The sequence below is a fragment of the Taudactylus pleione genome, unplaced genomic scaffold (assembly GCF_031769625.1).
Source record: "Taudactylus pleione unplaced genomic scaffold, aTauple2 ptg000342l, whole genome shotgun sequence".
NCBI lineage: Eukaryota > Metazoa > Chordata > Amphibia > Anura > Myobatrachidae > Taudactylus > Taudactylus pleione.
Genome location: NW_028284743.1, coordinates 8035559 through 8056939, shown reverse-complemented (window position 1 = coordinate 8056939; position 21381 = coordinate 8035559).

Here is a 21381-nt window from a genome sequence, read left to right as displayed (position 1 = left end):
TGTTCTCTGTACATGGTCTATTAGTTATACAATATAAATAAACAATAATAGAAATAATAAGAATAATAATAGATATGCATGTATATCAGGAACATATTATCATGCCTCTAAAATTTTTCAGGAGGGCCTTCACCATGATTGAAAATGTGAGGACAACAGCCAAGCAAACTACATCTCTGGACTTTTGTAAGGTCATCTTTACTACAAAGCATATAATGCAGATAGAACCGCAGGAGCAGTAGACCCAAGACAGGTAATTAATATTATTATTAATTACTGATAACTCTCAGGCTAGACACAAGTTCTAGACCCATAGAGGCATGATAATATCTTCCTGGTATACATGGATATTTATAAAATATGTATGTTTGCATTGGACTATGTGTAAATGCTTATGTGTTATGAATTTTAGACTGTAAGCTCCACTGGGGCAGGGATTAATATGAATGGCATATATTCTCAGTAGAACATTGCATAAATTGTTACAGGAATGGCTCGTGCGATTAACCTTTTATGGTCTTTTCAGAAATAGTGACGAAGTTGCTCAGAATATTATCGGGCAACATCGTCATGAGTTTATATCAATTATGATAATTTATGGCTGCTATTCAGCAATATTTAGTGCAGGGACGGCGTTTGCGGTAACACACTGTCCCTGTGATGTTACAGAAGACATTGTTTTTGGGATTCTGAAAACAATACCTTCTGTTTGTTTTTCTGTGCATGCTCAAACATGCGCTCTGGAATTGTCTCCGTCCCTGCTTCCAGGGACCGTCGACGGGGTAAGTACATCTCCAGCCTTTCCAAATTGATTGACATGTGTATACAGGCATTATATTAGTCGGTATACATGTATATTTATGTGCTTTAAATTTAACATTGATATATAAATGCTAAGTATAATAGAAAATAAATATACAAGTATACAGACTAGTATATAGTCTGTATACACATGTCATTCAATTTTGGCAGGCTTAACATGCTGTAGTTGGACTTACCTGTCAGCTGTCACTAGAAATCAGGCATGACGACTGGACAGATTTACAAGATGCTGCAGGGACTTATGGGAACATTTCCCTCTGTCCCTGCAGTTTTCTGGAAATGTAAGTATTTTTTTCATATAACGCCATTCTGAGATGATGTTATATAAAGGACAATTTTTTCGAGTGATTTAACACTTTTTGCTTTGCTGAATATCAAAAAGCGTTAAAGCACTGTAGAGATCAATGGCTGATCCCTACAGTGCGGTACTCTGTGAGCAGGGAATTAATGAGGAAGTTAATTGTGTTCTCTTCTCCATTATCCTATTGCTGACTAGAAGATTTACAAAAAGAACACGGAAATCATAGTTTCCATAATTTTTATGTAAAAACATTGCGTCCCAATAGTGCGAAATTACCTTGCTTTATTTCTGCAACACAGAATGTTTGTGTGTAAAGCTATTGTGTTGGTAAAATTAGTCTATAAGCTCCAATGGGGCAGGGACAAATATGAATGACTGATATTCTCACTCTATAAAGCATTTCATAAATTCTGGGTGGAATGGGCTTTTGTAATAATGCCACTTGTTTCATTTGTTGTAATGTGAAATTACCCTGCCAACCACGACATGTGAAAGTAGATATGTCAGTCCTGGGTTAGCTTATGTTCCCCGACTACAGTCTAGAGTAGGTGTTGGGATATAAGCTGTAGGCAGGATATTGGACAGTCTAATGAAATTCTTGCACATGGAAGTTGAGTGTGACTTGCAAGGGTATTGTTGAAGGTAGGCATTGGAGGAAGTGAAGGAAGAGGAGACAAGAGTTTTAAGGACTAGGTCTAAGAGATGAAGAACTGGGCTAGCACAAGCAATGTATATCTCTAGAACGAAAATGAGACCAGTAATGCATTTCTCCATAACTGGGATAGGAGTGGTAACTGAAATCCCTGTAACTGGGCCAGGACCAGTAGTGAATAACTATGGAACCGGACTGGCTGGTAATGTGTAACTATGGAACCGGACTAGGACTGGGAATACGAATCTATGGAACTGGGTTTGGACCGCTAATGGTTCTCTCTGTAACTGGGCTGGGACTGGTATTGTGTATCTCTGGAACTGGGCTGAGGCTGGCAAAATGTTATACTAGATCTGATTTGGGAGCAATGTCCCAAAGGATTCATGGTACTGGTAACTTGGCTGAAGCTGGACTTGCTAACTGGATTGGAGCTGTAGAATGGGCTGGAACCGAAGTATGTTGACCAGTAATGTTGGAAACCAGACAGGAGCCAGTGGACTTCTTAACTGGATTGGAACCGATGACACTGGTGTCCAGGCTGGAACTGATGTAATAGGTAACCGGACTGGAACCAATGAAGCTGGAAACTGTCTTGAGCTGGTGGACTTGTTAACTGGACTGGAACCAGTGACATCTGGGACTGTTCTGGTCTGTGACAATATTTATGCAATGCTGAATTTGTTTGTTAGAATATTTTTGTATTAGTGACTTTAGAATGTAAGCTCTTTTGGGGCAGGGACTCTTATGGATGATTTGTGTTCTCTGTACATGGTCTATTAGTTATACAATATAAATAAACAATAATAGTAATAATAAGAATAATAATAGATATTCATGTATATCAGGAACATATTATCATGCCTCTAAATTTTTTCAGGAGGGCCTTCACCATGATTGAAAATGTGAGGACAACAGCCAAGCAAACTACATCTCTGGACTTTTGTAAGGTCATCTTTACTACAAAGCATATAATGCAGATAGAACCGCAGGAGCAGTAGACCCAAGACAGGTAATAAATATTATTATTAATTACTGATAACTCTCAGGCTAGACACAAGTTCTAGACCCGTAGAGGCAAGATAATATCTTCCTGGTATACATGGATATTTATAAAATATGTATGTTTGCTTTGAACTATGTGTAAATGCTTATGTGTTATGAATTTTAGACTGTAAGCTCCACTGGTGCAGGGATTAATATGAATGGCATATATTCTCAGTAGAGCATTGCATAAATTGTTATAGGAATGGCTCTTGCGTACAGAATGTTTGTGTGTAAAGCTATTGTGTTGGTAAAATTAGTCTATAAGCTCCAATGGGGCAGGGACAAATATGAATGACTGATATTCTCACTCTATAAAGCGTTTCATAAATTCTGGGTGGAATGGGCTTTTGTAATAATCTCACTTGTTTCATTTGTTGTAATGTGAAATTACCCTGCCAACCACGACATGTGAAAGTACATATGTCAGTCCTGGGTTAGCTTATGTTACCTGACTACAGTCTAGAGTAGGTGTTGGGATATAAGCTGTAGGCAGGATATTGGACAGTCTAATGAAATTCTTGCACATGGAAGTTGAGTGTGACTTGCAAGGGTATTGTTGAAGGTAGGCATTGGAGGAAGTGAAGGAAGAGGAGACAAGAGTTTTAAGGACTAGGTCTAAGAGATGAAGACCTGGGCTAGCACCAGCAACGTATGTCTCTGGAACCAGAATGAGATCAGTAATGCATTTCTCCGTAACTGGGCTAGGAGTGGTAACTGATATCCCTGTAACTGGGCCAGGACCAGTAGTGAATAACTATGGAACAGGACTGGCTGGTAATGTGTAACTATGGAACCAGACTAGGACTGGGAATACGAATCTATGGAACTGGGTTTGGACCGCTAATGGTTCTCTCTGTAACTGGGCTGGGACTGGTATTGTGTATCTCTGGAACTGGGCTGAGGCTGGCAAAATGTTATACTAGATCTGATTTGGGAGCAATGTCCCAAAGGATTCATGGTACTGGTAACTTGGCTGAAGCTGGACTTGCTAACTGGATTGGAACTGTAGAATGGGCTGGAACCGATGGATGTTGACCAGTAATGTTGGAAACCAGACAGGAGCCAGTGGACTTCTTAACTGGATTGGAACCGATGACACTGATGTCCAGGCTGGAACTGATGTAATAGGTAACCGGACTGGAACCAATGAAGCTGGAAACTGTCTGGAGCTGGTGGACTTGTTAACTGGACTGGAACCAGTGACATCTGGGACTGTTCTGGTCTGTGACAATATTTATGCAACGCTGAATTTGTTTGTTAGAATATTTTTGTATTAGTGACTTTAGAATGTAAGCTCTTTTGGGGCAGGGACTCTGATGGATGATTTGTGTTCTCTGTACATGGTCTATTAGTTATACAATATAAATAAACAATAATAGAAATAATAAGAATAATAATAGATATGCATGTATATCAGGAACATATTATCATGCCTCTAAAATTTTTCAGGAGGGCCTTCACCATGATTGAAAATGTGAGGACAACAGCCAAGCAAACTACATCTCTGAACTTTTGTAAGGTCATCTTTACTACAAAGCATATAATGCAGATAGAACCGCAGGAGCAGTAGACCCAAGACAGGTAATTAATATTATTATTAATTACTGATAACTCTCAGGCTAGACACAAGTTCTAGACCCGTAGAGGCATGATAATATCTTCCTGGTATACATGGATATTTATAAAATATGTATGTTTGCATTGGACTATGTGTAAATGCTTATGTGTTATGAATTTTAGACTGTAAGCTCCACTGGGGCAGGGATTAATATGAATGGCATATATTCTCAGTAGAGCATTGCATAAATTGTTACAGGAATGGCTCGTGCGATTAACCTTTTATGGTCTTTTCAGAAATAGTGACGAAGTTGCTCAGAATATTATCGGGCAACATCGTCATGAGTTTATATCAATTATGATAATTTATGGCTGCTATTCAGCAATATTTAGTGCAGGGACGGCGTTTGCGGTAACACACTGTCCCTGTGATGTTACAGAAGACATTGTTTTTGGGATTCTGAAAACAATACCTTCTGTTTGTTTTTCTGTGCATGCTCAAACATGCGCTCTGGAATTGTCTCCGTCCCTGCTTCCAGGGACCGTCGACGGGGTAAGTACATCTCCAGCCTTTCCAAATTGATTGACATGTGTATACAGGCTTTATATTAGTCGGTATACATGTATATTTATGTGCTTTAAATTTAACATTGATATATAAATGCTAAGTATAATAGAAAATAAATATACAAGTATACAGACTAGTATATAGTCTGTATACACATGTCATTCAATTTTGGCAGGCTTAACATGCTGTAGTTGGACTTACCTGTCAGCTGTCACTAGAAATCAGGCATGACGACTGGACAGATTTACAAGATGCTGCAGGGACTTATGGGAACATTTCCCTCTGTCCCTGCAGTTTTCTGGAAATGTAAGTATTTTTTTCATATAACGCCATTCTGAGATGATGTTATATAAAGGACAATTTTTTCGAGTGATTTAACACTTTTTGCTTTGCTGAATATCAAAAAGCGTTAAAGCACTGTAGAGATCAATGGCTGATCCCTACAGTGCGGTACTCTGTGAGCAGGGAATTAATGAGGAAGTTAATTGTGTTCTCTTCTCCATTATCCTATTGCTGACTAGAAGATTTACAAAAAGAACACGGAAATCATAGTTTCCATAATTTTTATGTAAAAACATTGCGTCCCAATAGTGCGAAATTACCTTGCTTTATTTCTGCAACACAGAATGTTTGTGTGTAAAGCTATTGTGTTGGTAAAATTAGTCTATAAGCTCCAATGGGGCAGGGACAAATATGAATGACTGATATTCTCACTCTATAAAGCGTTTCATAAATTCTGGGTGGAATGGGCTTTTGTAATAATGCCACTTGTTTCATTTGTTGTAATGTGAAATTACCCTGCCAACCACGACATGTGAAAGTAGATATGTCAGTCCTGGGTTAGCTTATGTTCCCCGACTACAGTCTAGAGTAGGTGTTGGGATATAAGCTGTAGGCAGGATATTGGACAGTCTAATGAAATTCTTGCACATGGAAGTTGAGTGTGACTTGCAAGGGTATTGTTGAAGGTAGGCATTGGAGGAAGTGAAGGAAGAGGAGACAAGAGTTTTAAGGACTAGGTTTAAGAGATGAAGAACTGGGCTAGCACCAGCAATGTATATCTCTAGAACCAGAATGAGACCAGTAATGCATTTCTCCATAACTGGGATAGGAGTGGTAACTGAAATCCCTGTAACTGGGCCAGGACCAGTAGTGAATAACTATCAAACCGGATTGGCTGGTAGTGTGTAACTATGGAACCGCACTAGGACTGGGAATACGAATCTATGGAACTGGGTTTGGACCGCTAATGGTTCTCTCTGTAACTGGGCTGGGACTGGTATTGTGTATCTCTGGAACTGGGCTGAGGCTGGCAAAATGTTATACTAGATCTGATTTGGGAGCAATGTCCCAAAGGATTCATGGTACTGGTAACTTGGCTGAAGCTGGACTTGCTAACTGGATTGGAACTGTAGAATGGGCTGGAACCGATGGATGTTGACCAGTAATGTTGGAAACCAGACAGGAGCCAGTGGACTTCTTAACTGGATTGGAACCGATGACACTGGTGTCCAGGCTGGAACTGATGTAATAGGTAACCGGACTGGAACCAATGAAGCTGGAAACTGTCTGGAGCTGGTGGACTTGTTAACTGGACTGGAGCCAGTGACATCTGGGACTGTTCTGGTCTGTGACAATATTTATGCAATGCTGAATTTGTTTGTTAGAATATTTTTGTATTAGTGACTTTAGAATGTAAGCTCTTTTGGGGCAGGGACTCTTATGGATGATTTGTGTTCTCTGTACATGGTCTATTAGTTATACAATATAAATAAACAATAATAGTAATAATAAGAATAATAATAGATATGCATGTATATCAGGAACATATTATCATGCCTCTAAATTTTTTCAGGAGGGCCTTCACCATGATTGAAAATGTGAGGACAACAGCCAAGCAAACTACATCTCTGGACTTTTGTATGGTCATCTTTACTACAAAGCATATAATGCAGATAGAACCGCAGGAGCAGTAGACCCAAGACAGGTAATTAATATTATTAATAATTACTGATAACTCTCAGGCTAGACACAAGTTCTAGACCCGTAGAGGCATGATAATATCTTCCTGGTATACATGGATATTTATAAAATATGTATGTTTGCTTTGGACTATGTGTAAATGCTTATGTGTTATGAATTTTAGACTGTAAGCTCCACTGGGGCAGGGATTAATATGAATGGCATATATTCTCAGTAGAGCGTTGCATAAATTGTTCAGGAATGGCTCGTGCAATTAACCTTTTATGGTCTTTTCAGAAATAGTGACGAAGTTGCTCAGAATATTATCGGGCAACATCGTCACGAGTTTATATCAATTATGATAATTTATGGCTGCTATTCAGCAATATTTAGTGAAGGGACAGCGTTTGCGGTAACACACTGTCCCTGTGATGTTACAGAAGACATTGTTTTTGGGATTCTGAAAACAATACCTTCTGTTTGTTTTTCAGTGCATGCTCAAACATGCGCTCTGGAATTGTCTCCGTCCCTGCTTCCAGGGACCGTTGACGGGGTAAGTACATCTCCAGCCTTTCCAAATTGATTGACATGTGTATACAGGCTTTATATTAGTTGGTATACATGTATATTTATGTGCTTTAAATTTAACATTGATATATAAATGCTAAGTATAATAGAAAATAAATATACAAGTATACAGACTAGTATATAGTCTGTATACACATGTCATTCAATTTTGGCAGGCTTAACATGCTGTAGTTGGACTTACCTGTCAGCTGTCACTAGAAATCAGGCATGACGACTGGACGGATTTACAAGATGCTGCAGGGACTTAAGGGAACATTTCCCTCTGTCCCTGCAGTTTTCTGGAAATGTAAGTATTTTTTTCATATAATGCCATTCTGAGATGATGTTATATAAAGGACAATTTTTTCGAGTGATTTAACACTTTTTGCTTTGCTGAATATCAAAAAGCGTTAAGGCACTGTAGAGATCAATGGCTGATCCCTACAGTGCGGTACTCTGTGAGCAGGGAATTAATGAGGAAGTTAATTGTGTTCTCTTCTCCATTATCCTATTGCTGACTAGAAGATTTACAAAAAGAACACGGAAATCATAGTTTCCATAATTTTTATGTAAAAACATTGCATCCCAATAGTGCGAAATTACCTTGCTTTATTTCTGCAACACAGAATGTTTGTGTGTAAAGCTATTGTGTTGGTAAAATTAGTCTATAAGCTCCAATGGGGTAGGGACAAATATGAATGACTGATATTCTCACTCTATAAAGCGTTTCATAAATTCTGGGTGGAATGGGCTTTTGTAATAATGCCACTTGTTTCATTTGTTGTAATGTGAAATTACCCTGCCAACCACGACATGTGAAAGTAGATATGTCAGTCCTGGGTTAGCTTATGTTCCCCGACTACAGTCTAGAGTAGGTGTTGGGATATAAGCTGTAGGCAGGATATTGGACAGTCTAATGAAATTCTTGCACATGGAAGTTGAGTGTGACTTGCAAGGGTATTGTTGAAGGTAGGCATTGGAGGAAGTGAAGGAAGAGGAGACAAGAGTTTTAAGGACTAGGTCTAAGAGATGAAGACCTGGGCTAGCACCAGCAACGTATATCTCTGGAACCAGAATGAGATCAGTAATGCATTTCTCCGTAACTGGGCTAGGAGTGGTAACTGATATCCCTGTAACTGGGCCAGGACCAGTAGTGAATAACTATGGAACAGGACTGGCTGGTAATGTGTAACTATGGAACCAGACTAGGACTGGGAATACGAATCTATGGAACTGGGTTTGGACCGCTAATGGTTCTCTCTGTAACTGGGCTGGGACTGGTATTGTGTATCTCTGGAACTGGGCTGAGGCTGGCAAAATGTTATACTAGATCTGATTTGGGAGCAATGTCCCAAAGGATTCATGGTACTGGTAACTTGGCTGAAGCTGGACTTGCTAACTGGATTGGAACTGTAGAATGGGCTGGAACCGATGGATGTTGACCAGTAATGTTGGAAACCAGACAGGAGCCAGTGGACTTCTTAACTGGATTGGAACCGATGACACTGATTTCCAGGCTGGAACTGATGTAATAGGTAACCGGACTGGAACCAATGAAGCTGGAAACTGTCTGGAGCTGGTGGACTTGTTAACTGGACTGGAACCAGTGACATCTGGGACTGTTCTGGTCTGTGACAATATTTATGCAACGCTGAATTTGTTTGTTAGAATATTTTTGTATTAGTGACTTTAGAATGTAAGCTCTTTTGGGGCAGGGACTCTGATGGATGATTTGTGTTCTCTGTACATGGTCTATTAGTTATACAATATAAATAAACAATAATAGAAATAATAAGAATAATAATAGATATGCATGTATATCAGGAACATATTATCATGCCTCTAAAATTTTTCAGGAGGGCCTTCACCATGATTGAAAATGTGAGGACAACAGCCAAGCAAACTACATCTCTGGACTTTTGTAAGGTCATCTTTACTACAAAGCATATAATGCAGATAGAACCGCAGGAGCAGTAGACCCAAGACAGGTAATTAATATTATTATTAATTACTGATAACTCTCAGGCTTGACACAAGTTCTAGACCCGTAGAGGCATGATAATATCTTCCTGGTATACATGGATATTTATAAAATATGTATGTTTGCTTTGGACTATGTGTAAATGCTTATGTGTTATGAATTTTAGACTGTAAGCTCCACTGGGGCAGGGATTAATATGAATGGCATATATTCTCAGTAGAACGTTGCATAAATTGTTCAGGAATGGCTCGTGCAATTAACCGTTTATGGTCTTTTCAGAAATAGTGACGAAGTTGCTCAGAATATTATCGGGCAACATCGTCACGAGTTTATATCAATTATGATAATTTATGGCTGCTATTCAGCAATATTTAGTGCAGGGACAGCGTTTGCGGTAACACACTGTCCCTGTGATGTTACAGAAGACATTGTTTTTGGGATTCTGAAAACAATACCTTCTGTTTGTTTTTCTGTGCATGCTCAAACATGCGCTCTGGAATTGTCTCCGTCCCTGCTTCCAGGGACCGTCGACGGGGTAAGTACATCTCCAGCCTTTCCAAATTGATTGACATGTGTATACAGGCTTTATATTAGTCGGTATACATGTATATTTATGTGCTTTAAATTTAACATTGATATATAAATGCTAAGTATAATAGAAAATAAATATACAAGTATACAGACTAGTATATAGTCTGTATACACATGTCATTCAATTTTGGCAGGCTTAACATGCTGTAGTTGGACTTACCTGTCAGCTGTCACTAGAAATCAGGCATGATGACTGGACAGATTTACAAGATGCTGCAGGGACTTATGGGAACATTTCCCTCTGTCCCTGCAGTTTTCTGGAAATGTAAGTATTTTTTTCATATAACGCCATTCTGAGATGATGTTATATAAAGGACAATTTTTTCGAGTGATTTAACACTTTTTGCTTTGCTGAATATCAAAAAGCGTTAAAGCACTGTAGAGATCAATGGCTGATCCCTACAGTGCGGTACTCTGTGAGCAGGGAATTAATGAGGAAGTTAATTGTGTTCTCTTCTCCATTATCCTATTGCTGACTAGAAGATTTACAAAAAGAACACGGAAATCATAGTTTCCATAATTTTTATGTAAAAACATTGCGTCCCAATAGTGCGAAATTACCTTGCTTTATTTCTGCAACACAGAATGTTTGTGTGTAAAGCTATTGTGTTGGTAAAATTAGTCTATAAGCTCCAATGGGGCAGGGACAAATATGAATGACTGATATTCTCACTCTATAAAGCGTTTCATAAATTCTGGGTGGAATGGGCTTTTGTAATAATGCCACTTGTTTCATTTGTTGTAATGTGAAATTACCCTGCCAACCACGACATGTGAAAGTAGATATGTCAGTCCTGGGTTAGCTTATGTTCCCCGACTACAGTCTAGAGTAGGTGTTGGGATATAAGCTGTAGGCAGGATATTGGACAGTCTAATGAAATTCTTGCACATGGAAGTTGAGTGTGACTTGCAAGGGTATTGTTGAAGGTAGGCATTGGAGGAAGTGAAGGAAGAGGAGACAAGAGTTTTAAGGACTAGGTTTAAGAGATGAAGAACTGGGCTAGCACCAGCAATGTATATCTCTAGAACCAGAATGAGACCAGTAATGCATTTCTCCATAACTGGGATAGGAGTGGTAACTGAAATCCCTGTAACTGGGCCAGGACCAGTAGTGAATAACTATGGAACCGGACTGGCTGGTAATGTGTAACTATGGAACCGGACTAGGACTGGGAATACGAATCTATGGAACTTGGTTTGGACCGCTAATGGTTCTCTCTGTAACTGGGCTGGGACTGGTATTGTGTATCTCTGGAACTGGGCTGAGGCTGGCAAAATGTTATACTAGATCTGATTTGGGAGCAATGTCCCAAAGGATTCATGGTACTGGTAACTTGGCTGAAGCTGGACTTGCTAACTGGATTGGAACTGTAGAATGGGCTGGAACCAAAGGATGTTGACCAGTAATGTTGGAAACCAGACAGGAGCCAGTGGACTTCTTAACTGGATTGGAACCGATGACACTGGTGTCCAGGCTGGAACTGATGTAATAGGTAACCGGACTGGAACCAATGAAGCTGGAAACTGTCTGGAGCTGGTGGACTTGTTAACTGGACTGGAGCCAGTGACATCTGGGACTGTTCTGGTCTGTGACAATATTTATGCAATGCTGAATTTGTTTGTTAGAATATTTTTGTATTAGTGACTTTAGAATGTAAGCTCTTTTGGGGCAGGGACTCTTATGGATGATTTGTGTTCTCTGTACATGGTCTATTAGTTATACAATATAAATAAACAATAATAGTAATAATAAGAATAATAATAGATATGCATGTATATCAGGAACATATTATCATGCCTCTAAATTTTTTCAGGAGGGCCTTCACCATGATTGAAAATGTGAGGACAACAGCCAAGCAAACTACATCTCTGGACTTTTGTATGGTCATCTTTACTACAAAGCATATAATGCAGATAGAACCGCAGGAGCAGTAGAACCAAGACAGGTAATTAATATTATTAATAATTACTGATAACTCTCAGGCTAGACACAAGTTCTAGACCCGTAGAGGCATGATAATATCTTCCTGGTATACATGGATATTTATAAAATATGTATGTTTGCTTTGGACTATGTGTAAATGCTTATGTGTTATGAATTTTAGACTGTAAGCTCCACTGGGGCAGGGATTAATATGAATGGCATATATTCTCAGTAGAGCGTTGCATAAATTGTTCAGGAATGGCTTGTGCAATTAACCTTTTATGGTCTTTTCAGAAATAGTGACGAAGTTGCTCAGAATATTATCGGGCAACATCGTCACGAGTTTATATCAATTATGATAATTTATGGCTGCTATTCAGCAATATTTAGTGAAGGGACAGCGTTTGCGGTAACACACTGTCCCTGTGATGTTACAGAAGACATTGTTTTTGGGATTCTGAAAACAATACCTTCTGTTTGTTTTTCTGTGCATGCTCAAACATGCGCTCTGGAATTGTCTCCGTCCCTGCTTCCAGGGACCGTTGACGGGGTAAGTACATCTCCAGCCTTTCCAAATTGATTGACATGTGTATACAGGCTTTATATTAGTCGGTATACATGTATATTTATGTGCTTTAAATTTAACATTGATATATAAATGCTAAGTATAATAGAAAATAAATATACAAGTATACAGACTAGTATATAGTCTGTATACACATGTCATTCAATTTTGGCAGGCTTAACATGCTGTAGTTGGACTTACCTGTCAGCTGTCACTAGAAATCAGGCATGACGACTGGACGGATTTACAAGATGCTGCAGGGACTTAAGGGAACATTTCCCTCTGTCCCTGCAGTTTTCTGGAAATGTAAGTATTTTTTTCATATAATGCCATTCTGAGATGATGTTATATAAAGGACAATTTTTTCGAGTGATTTAACACTTTTTGCTTTGCTGAATATCAAAAAGCGTTAAGGCACTGTAGAGATCAATGGCTGATCCCTACAGTGCGGTACTCTGTGAGCAGGGAATTAATGAGGAAGTTAATTGTGTTCTCTTCTCCATTATCCTATTGCTGACTAGAAGATTTACAAAAAGAACACGGAAATCATAGTTTCCATAATTTTTATGTAAAAACATTGCATCCCAATAGTGCAAAATTACCTTGCTTTATTTCTGCAACACAGAATGTTTGTGTGTAAAGCTATTGTGTTGGTAAAATTAGTCTATAAGCTCCAATGGGGTAGGGACAAATATGAATGACTGATATTCTCACTCTATAAAGCGTTTCATAAATTCTGGGTGGAATGGGCTTTTGTAATAATGCCACTTGTTTCATTTGTTGTAATGTGAAATTACCCTGCCAACCACGACATGTGAAAGTAGATATGTCAGTCCTGGGTTAGCTTATGTTCCCCGACTACAGTCTAGAGTAGGTGTTGGGATATAAGCTGTAGGCAGGATATTGGACAGTCTAATGAAATTCTTGCATATGGAAGTTGAGTGTGACTTGCAAGGGTATTGTTGAAGGTAGGCATTGGAGGAAGTGAAGGAAGAGGAGACAAGAGTTTTAAGGACTAGGTCTAAGAGATGAAGACCTGGGCTAGCACCAGCAACGTATATCTCTGGAACCAGAATGAGATCAGTAATGCATTTCTCCGTAACTGGGCTAGGAGTGGTAACTGATATCCCTGTAACTGGGCCAGGACCAGTAGTGAATAACTATGGAACAGGACTGGCTGGTAATGTGTAACTATGGAACCAGACTAGGACTGGGAATACGAATCTATGGAACTGGGTTTGGACCGCTAATGGTTCTCTCTGTAACTGGGCTGGGACTGGTATTGTGTATCTCTGGAACTGGGCTGAGGCTGGCAAAATGTTATACTAGATCTGATTTGGGAGCAATGTCCCAAAGGATTCATGGTACTGGTAACTTGGCTGAAGCTGGACTTGCTAACTGGATTGGAACTGTAGAATGGGCTGGAACCGATGGATGTTGACCAGTAATGTTGGAAACCAGACAGGAGCCAGTGGACTTCTTAACTGGATTGGAACCGATGACACTGATGTCCAGGCTGGAACTGATGTAATAGGTAACCGGACTGGAACCAATGAAGCTGGAAACTGTCTGGAGCTGGTGGACTTGTTAACTGGACTGGAACCAGTGACATCTGGGACTGTTCTGGTCTGTGACAATATTTATGCAATGCTGAATTTGTTTGTTAGAATATTTTTGTATTAGTGACTTTAGAATGTAAGCTCTTTTGGGGCAGGGACTCTGATGGATGATTTGTGTTCTCTGTACATGGTCTATTAGTTATACAATATAAATAAACAATAATAGAAATAATAAGAATAATAATAGATATGCATGTATATCAGGAACATATTATCATGCCTCTAAAATTTTTCAGGAGGGCCTTCACCATGATTGAAAATGTGAGGACAACAGCCAAGCAAACTACATCTCTGAACTTTTGTAAGGTCATCTTTACTACAAAGCATATAATGCAGATAGAACCGCAGGAGCAGTAGACCCAAGACAGGTAATTAATATTATTATTAATTACTGATAACTCTCAGGCTAGACACAAGTTCTAGACCCGTAGAGGCATGATAATATCTTCCTGGTATACATGGATATTTATAAAATATGTATGTTTGCATTGGACTATGTGTAAATGCTTATGTGTTATGAATTTTAGACTGTAAGCTCCACTGGGGCAGGGATTAATATGAATGGCATATATTCTCAGTAGAGCATTGCATAAATTGTTACAGGAATGGCTCGTGCGATTAACCTTTTATGGTTTTTTCAGAAATAGTGACGAAGTTGCTCAGAATATTATCGGGCAACATCGTCATGAGTTTATATCAATTATGATAATTTATGGCTGCTATTCAGCAATATTTAGTGCAGGGACGGCGTTTGCGGTAACACACTGTCCCTGTGATGTTACAGAAGACATTGTTTTTGGGATTCTGAAAACAATACCTTCTGTTTGTTTTTCTGTGCATGCTCAAACATGCGCTCTGGAATTGTCTCCGTCCCTGCTTCCAGGGACCGTCGACGGGGTAAGTACATCTCCAGCCTTTCCAAATTGATTGACATGTGTATACAGGCTTTATATTAGTCGGTATACATGTATATTTATGTGCTTTAAATTTAACATTGATATATAAATGCTAAGTATAATAGAAAATAAATATACAAGTATACAGACTAGTATATAGTCTGTATACACATGTCATTCAATTTTGGCAGGCTTAACATGCTGTAGTTGGACTTACCTGTCAGCTGTCACTAGAAATCAGGCATGACGACTGGACAGATTTACAAGATGCTGCAGGGACTTATGGGAACATTTCCCTCTGTCCCTGCAGTTTTCTGGAAATGTAAGTATTTTTTTCATATAACGCCATTCTGAGATGATGTTATATAAAGGACAATTTTTTCGAGTGATTTAACACTTTTTGCTTTGCTGAATATCAAAAAGCGTTAAAGCACTGTAGAGATCAATGGCTGATCCCTACAGTGCGGTACTCTGTGAGCAGGGAATTAATGAGGAAGTTAATTGTGTTCTCTTCTCCATTATCCTATTGCTGACTAGAAGATTTACAAAAAGAACACGGAAATCATAGTTTCCATAATTTTTATGTAAAAACATTGCGTCCCAATAGTGCGAAATTACCTTGCTTTATTTCTGCAACACAGAATGTTTGTGTGTAAAGCTATTGTGTTGGTAAAATTAGTCTATAAGCTCCAATGGGGCAGGGACAAATATGAATGACTGATATTCTCACTCTATAAAGCGTTTCATAAATTCTGGGTGGAATGGGCTTTTGTAATAATGCCACTTGTTTCATTTGTTGTAATGTGAAATTACCCTGCCAACCACGACATGTGAAAGTAGATATGTCAGTCCTGGGTTAGCTTATGTTCCCCGACTACAGTCTAGAGTAGGTGTTGGGATATAAGCTGTAGGCAGGATATTGGACAGTCTAATGAAATTCTTGCACATGGAAGTTGAGTGTGACTTGCAAGGGTATTGTTGAAGGTAGGCATTGGAGGAAGTGAAGGAAGAGGAGACAAGAGTTTTGAGGACTAGGTCTAAGAGATGAAGAACTGGGCTAGCACCAGCAACGTATATCTCTAGAACCAGAATGAGACCAGTAAGGCATTTCTCCGTATCTGGGCTAGGAGTGGTAACTGATATCCCTGTAACTGGGCCAGGACCAGTAGTGAATAACTATGGAACCGGACTGGCTGGTAATGTGTAACTATGGAACCGGACTAGGACTGGGAATACGAATCTATGGAACTGGGTTTGGACCGCTAATGAATCTCTCTGTAACTGGGCTGGGACTGGTATTGTGTATCTCTGGAACTGGGCTGAGGCTGGCAAAATGTTATACTAGAACTGATTTGGGAGCAATGTCCCAAAGGATTCATGGTACTGGTAACTTGGCTGAAGCTGGACTTGCTAACTGGATTGGAACTATAGAATGGGCTGGAACCGATGGATGTTGACCAGTAATGTTGGAAACCAGACAGGAGCCAGTGGACTTCTTAACTGGATTGGAACCGATGACACTGGTGTCCAGGCTGGAACTGATGTAATAAGTAACCGGACTGGAACCAATGAAGCTGGAAACTGTCTTGAGCTGGTGGACGTGTTAACTGGACTGGAACCAGTGACATCTGGGACTGTTCTGGTCTGTGACAATAATTATGCAATGCTGAATTTGTTTGTTAGAATATTTTTGTATTAGTGACTTTAGAATGTAAGCTCTTTTGGGGCAGGGACTCTTATGGATGATTTGTGTTCTCTGTACATGGTCTATTAGTTATACAATATAAATAAACAATAATAGTAATAATAAGAATAATAATAGATATGCATGTATATCAGGAACATATTATCATGCCTCTAAAATTTTTCAGGAGGGCCTTCACCATGATTGAAAATGTGAGGACAACAGCCAAGCAAACTACATCTCTGGACTTTTGTAAGGTCATCTTTACTACAAAGCATATAATGCAGATAGAACCGCAGGAGCAGTAGACCCAAGACAGGTAATTAATATTATTATTAATTACTGATAACTCTCAGGCTAGACACAAGTTCTAGACCCGTAGAGGCATGATAATATCTTCCTGGTATACATGGATATTTATAAAATATGTATGTTTGCTTTGGACTATGTGTAAATGCTTATGTGTTATGAATTTTAGACTGTAAGCTCCACTGGGGCAGGGATTAATATGAATGGCATATATTCTCAGTAGAGCGTTGCATAAATTGTTCAGGAATGGCTCGTGCAATTAACCTTTTATGGTCTTTTCAGAAATAGTGACGAAGTTGCTCAGAATATTATCGGGCAACATCGTCACGAGTTTATATCAATTATGATAATTTATGGCTGCTATTCAGCAATATTTAGTGCAGGGACAGCGTTTGCGGTAACACACTGTCCCTGTGATGTTACAGAAGACATTGTTTTTGGGATTCTGAAAACAATACCTCCTGTTTGTTTTTCTGTGCATGCTCAAACATGCGCTCTGGAATTGTCTCCGTCCCTGCTTCCAGGGACCGTCGACGGGGTAAGTACATCTCCAGCCTTTCCAAATTGATTGACATGTGTATACAGGCTTTATATTAGTCGGTATACATGTATATTTATGTGCTTTAAATTTAACATTGATATATAAATGCTAAGTATAATAGAAAATAAATATACAAGTATACAGACTAGTATATAGTCTGTATACACATGTCATTCAATTTTGGCAGGCTTAACATGCTGTAGTTGGACTTACCTGTCAGCTGTCACTAGAAATCAGGCATGACGACTGGACAGATTTACAAGATGCTGCAGGGACTTATGGGAACATTTCCCTCTGTCCCTGCAGTTTTCTGGAAATGTAAGTATTTTTTTCATATAACGCCATTCTGAGATGATGTTATATAAAGGACAATTTTTTCGAGTGATTTAACACTTTTTGCTTTGCTGAATATCAAAAAGCGTTAAAGCACTGTAGAGATCAATGGCTGATCCCTACAGTGCGGTACTCTGTGAGCAGGGAATTAATGAGGAAGTTAATTGTGTTCTCTTCTCCATTATCCTATTGCTGACTAGAAGATTTACAAAAAGAACACGGAAATCATAGTTTCCATGATTTTTATGTAAAAACATTGCGTCCCAATAGTGCGAAATTACCTTGCTTTATTTCTGCAACACAGAATGTTTGTGTGTAAAGCTATTGTGTTGGTAAAATTAGTCTATAAGCTCCAATGGGGCAGGGACAAATATGAATGACTGATATTCTCACTCTATAAAGCGTTTCATAAATTCTGGGTGGAATGGGCTTTTGTAATAATGCCACTTGTTTCATTTGTTGTAATGTGAAATTACCCTGCCAACCACGACATGTGAAAGTAGATATGTCAGTCCTGGGTTAGCTTATGTTCCCCGACTACAGTCTAGAGTAGGTGTTGGGATATAAGCTGTAGGCAGGATATTGGACAGTCTAATGAAATTCTTGCACATGGAAGTTGAGTGTGACTTGCAAGGGTATTGTTGAAGGTAGGCATTGGAGGAAGTGAAGGAAGAGGAGACAAGAGTTTTAAGGACTAGGTTTAAGAGATGAAGAACTGGGCTAGCACCAGCAATGTATATCTCTAGAACCAGAATGAGACCAGTAATGCATTTCTCCATAACTGGGATAGGAGTGGTAACTGAAATCCCTGTAACTGGGCCAGGACCAGTAGTGAATAACTATGGAACCGGACTGGCTGGTAATGTGTAACTATGGAACCGGACTAGGACTGGGAATACGAATCTATGGAACTTGGTTTGGACCGCTAATGGTTCTCTCTGTAACTGGGCTGGGACTGGTATTGTGTATCTCTGGAACTGGGCTGAGGCTGGCAAAATGTTATACTAGATCTGATTTGGGAGCAATGTCCCAAAGGATTCATGGTACTGGTAACTTGGCTGAAGCTGGACTTGCTAACTGGATTGGAACTGTAGAATGGGCTGGAACCAAAGGATGTTGACCAGTAATGTTGGAAACCAGACAGGAGCCAGTGGACTTCTTAACTGGATTGGAACCGATGACACTGGTGTCCAGGCTGGAACTGATGTAATAGGTAACCGGACTGGAACCAATGAAGCTGGAAACTGTCTGGAGCTGGTGGACTTGTTAACTGGACTGGAGCCAGTGACATCTGGGACTGTTCTGGTCTGTGACAATATTTATGCAATGCTGAATTTGTTTGTTAGAATATTTTTGTATTAGTGACTTTAGAATGTAAGCTCTTTTGGGGCAGGGACTCTTATGGATGATTTGTGTTCTCTGTACATGGTCTATTAGTTATACAATATAAATAAACAATAATAGTAATAATAAGAATAATAATAGATATGCATGTATATCAGGAACATATTATCATGCCTCTAAATTTTTTCAGGAGGGCCTTCACCATGATTGAAAATGTGAGGACAACAGCCAAGCAAACTACATCTCTGGACTTTTGTATGGTCATCTTTACTACAAAGCATATAATGCAGATAGAACCGCAGGAGCAGTAGAACCAAGACAGGTAATTAATATTATTAATAATTACTGATAACTCTCAGGCTAGACACAAGTTCTAGACCCGTAGAGGCATGATAATATCTTCCTGGTATACATGGATATTTATAAAATATGTATGTTTGCTTTGGACTATGTGTAAATGCTTATGTGTTATGAATTTTAGACTGTAAGCTCCACTGGGGCAGGGATTAATATGAATGGCATATATTCTCAGTAGAGCGTTGCATAAATTGTTCAGGAATGGCTCGTGCAATTCACCTTTTATGGTCTTTTCAGAAATAGTGACGAAGTTGCTCAGAATATTATCGGGCAACATCGTCACGAGTTTATATCAATTATGATAATTTATGGCTGCTATTCAGCAATATTTAGTGAAGGGACAGCGTTTGCGGTAACACACTGTCCCTGTGATGTTACAGAAGACATTGTTTTTGGGATTCTGAAAACAATACCTTCTGTTTGTTTTTCTGTGCATGCTCAAACATGTGCTCTGGAATTGTCTCCGTCCCTGCTTCCAGGGACCGTTGACGGGGTAAGTACATCTCCAGCCTTTCCAAATTGATTGACATGTGTATACAGGCTTTATATTAGTCGGTATACATGTATATTTATGTGCTTTAAATTTAACATTGATATATAAATGCTAAGTATAATAGAAAATAAATATACAAGTATACAGACTAGTATATAGTCTGTATACACATGTCATTCAATTTTGGCAGGCTTAACATGCTGTAGTTGGACTTACCTGTCAGCTGTCACTAGAAATCAGGCATGACGACTGGACGGATTTACAAGATGCTGCAGGGACTTAAGGGAACATTTCCCTCTGTCCCTGCAGTTTTCTGGAAATGTAAGTATTTTTTTCATATAATGCCATTCTGAGATGATGTTATATAAAGGACAATTTTTTCGAGTGATTTAACACTTTTTGCTTTGCTGAATATCAAAAAGCGTTAAGGCACTGTAGAGATCAATGGCTGATCCCTACAGTGCGGTACTCTGTGAGCAGGGAATTAATGAGGAAGTTAATTGTGTTCTCTTCTCCATTATCCTATTGCTGACTAGAAGATTTACAAAAAGAACACGGAAATCATAGTTTCCATAATTTTTATGTAAAAACATTGCATCCCAATAGTGCAAAATTACCTTGCTTTATTTCTGCAACACAGAATGTTTGTGTGTAAAGCTATTGTGTTGGTAAAATTAGTCTATAAGCTCCAATGGGGTAGGGACAAATATGAATGACTGATATTCTCACTCTATAAAGCGTTTCATAAATTCTGGGTGGAATGGGCTTTTGTAATAATGCCACTTGTTTCATTTGTTGTAATGTGAAATTACCCTGCCAACCACGACATGTGAAAGTAGATATGTCAGTCCTGGGTTAGCTTATGTTCCCCGACTACAGTCTAGAGTAGGTGTTGGGATATAAGCTGTAGGCAGGATATTGGACAGTCTAATGAAATTCTTGCACATGGAAGTTGAGTGTGACTTGCAAGGGTATTGTTGAAGGTAGGCATTGGAGGAAGTGAAGGAAGAGGAGACAAGAGTTTTAAGGACTAGGTCTAAGAGATGAAGACCTTGGCTAGCACCAGCAACGTATATCTCTGGAACCAGAATGAGATCAGTAATGCATTTCTCCGTAACTGGGCTAGGAGTGGTAACTGATATCCCTGTAACTGGGCCAGGACCAGTAGTGAATAACTATGGAACAGGACTGGCTGGTAATGTGTAACTATGGAACCAGACTAGGACTGGGAATACGAATCTATGGAACTGGGTTTGGACCGCTAATGGTTC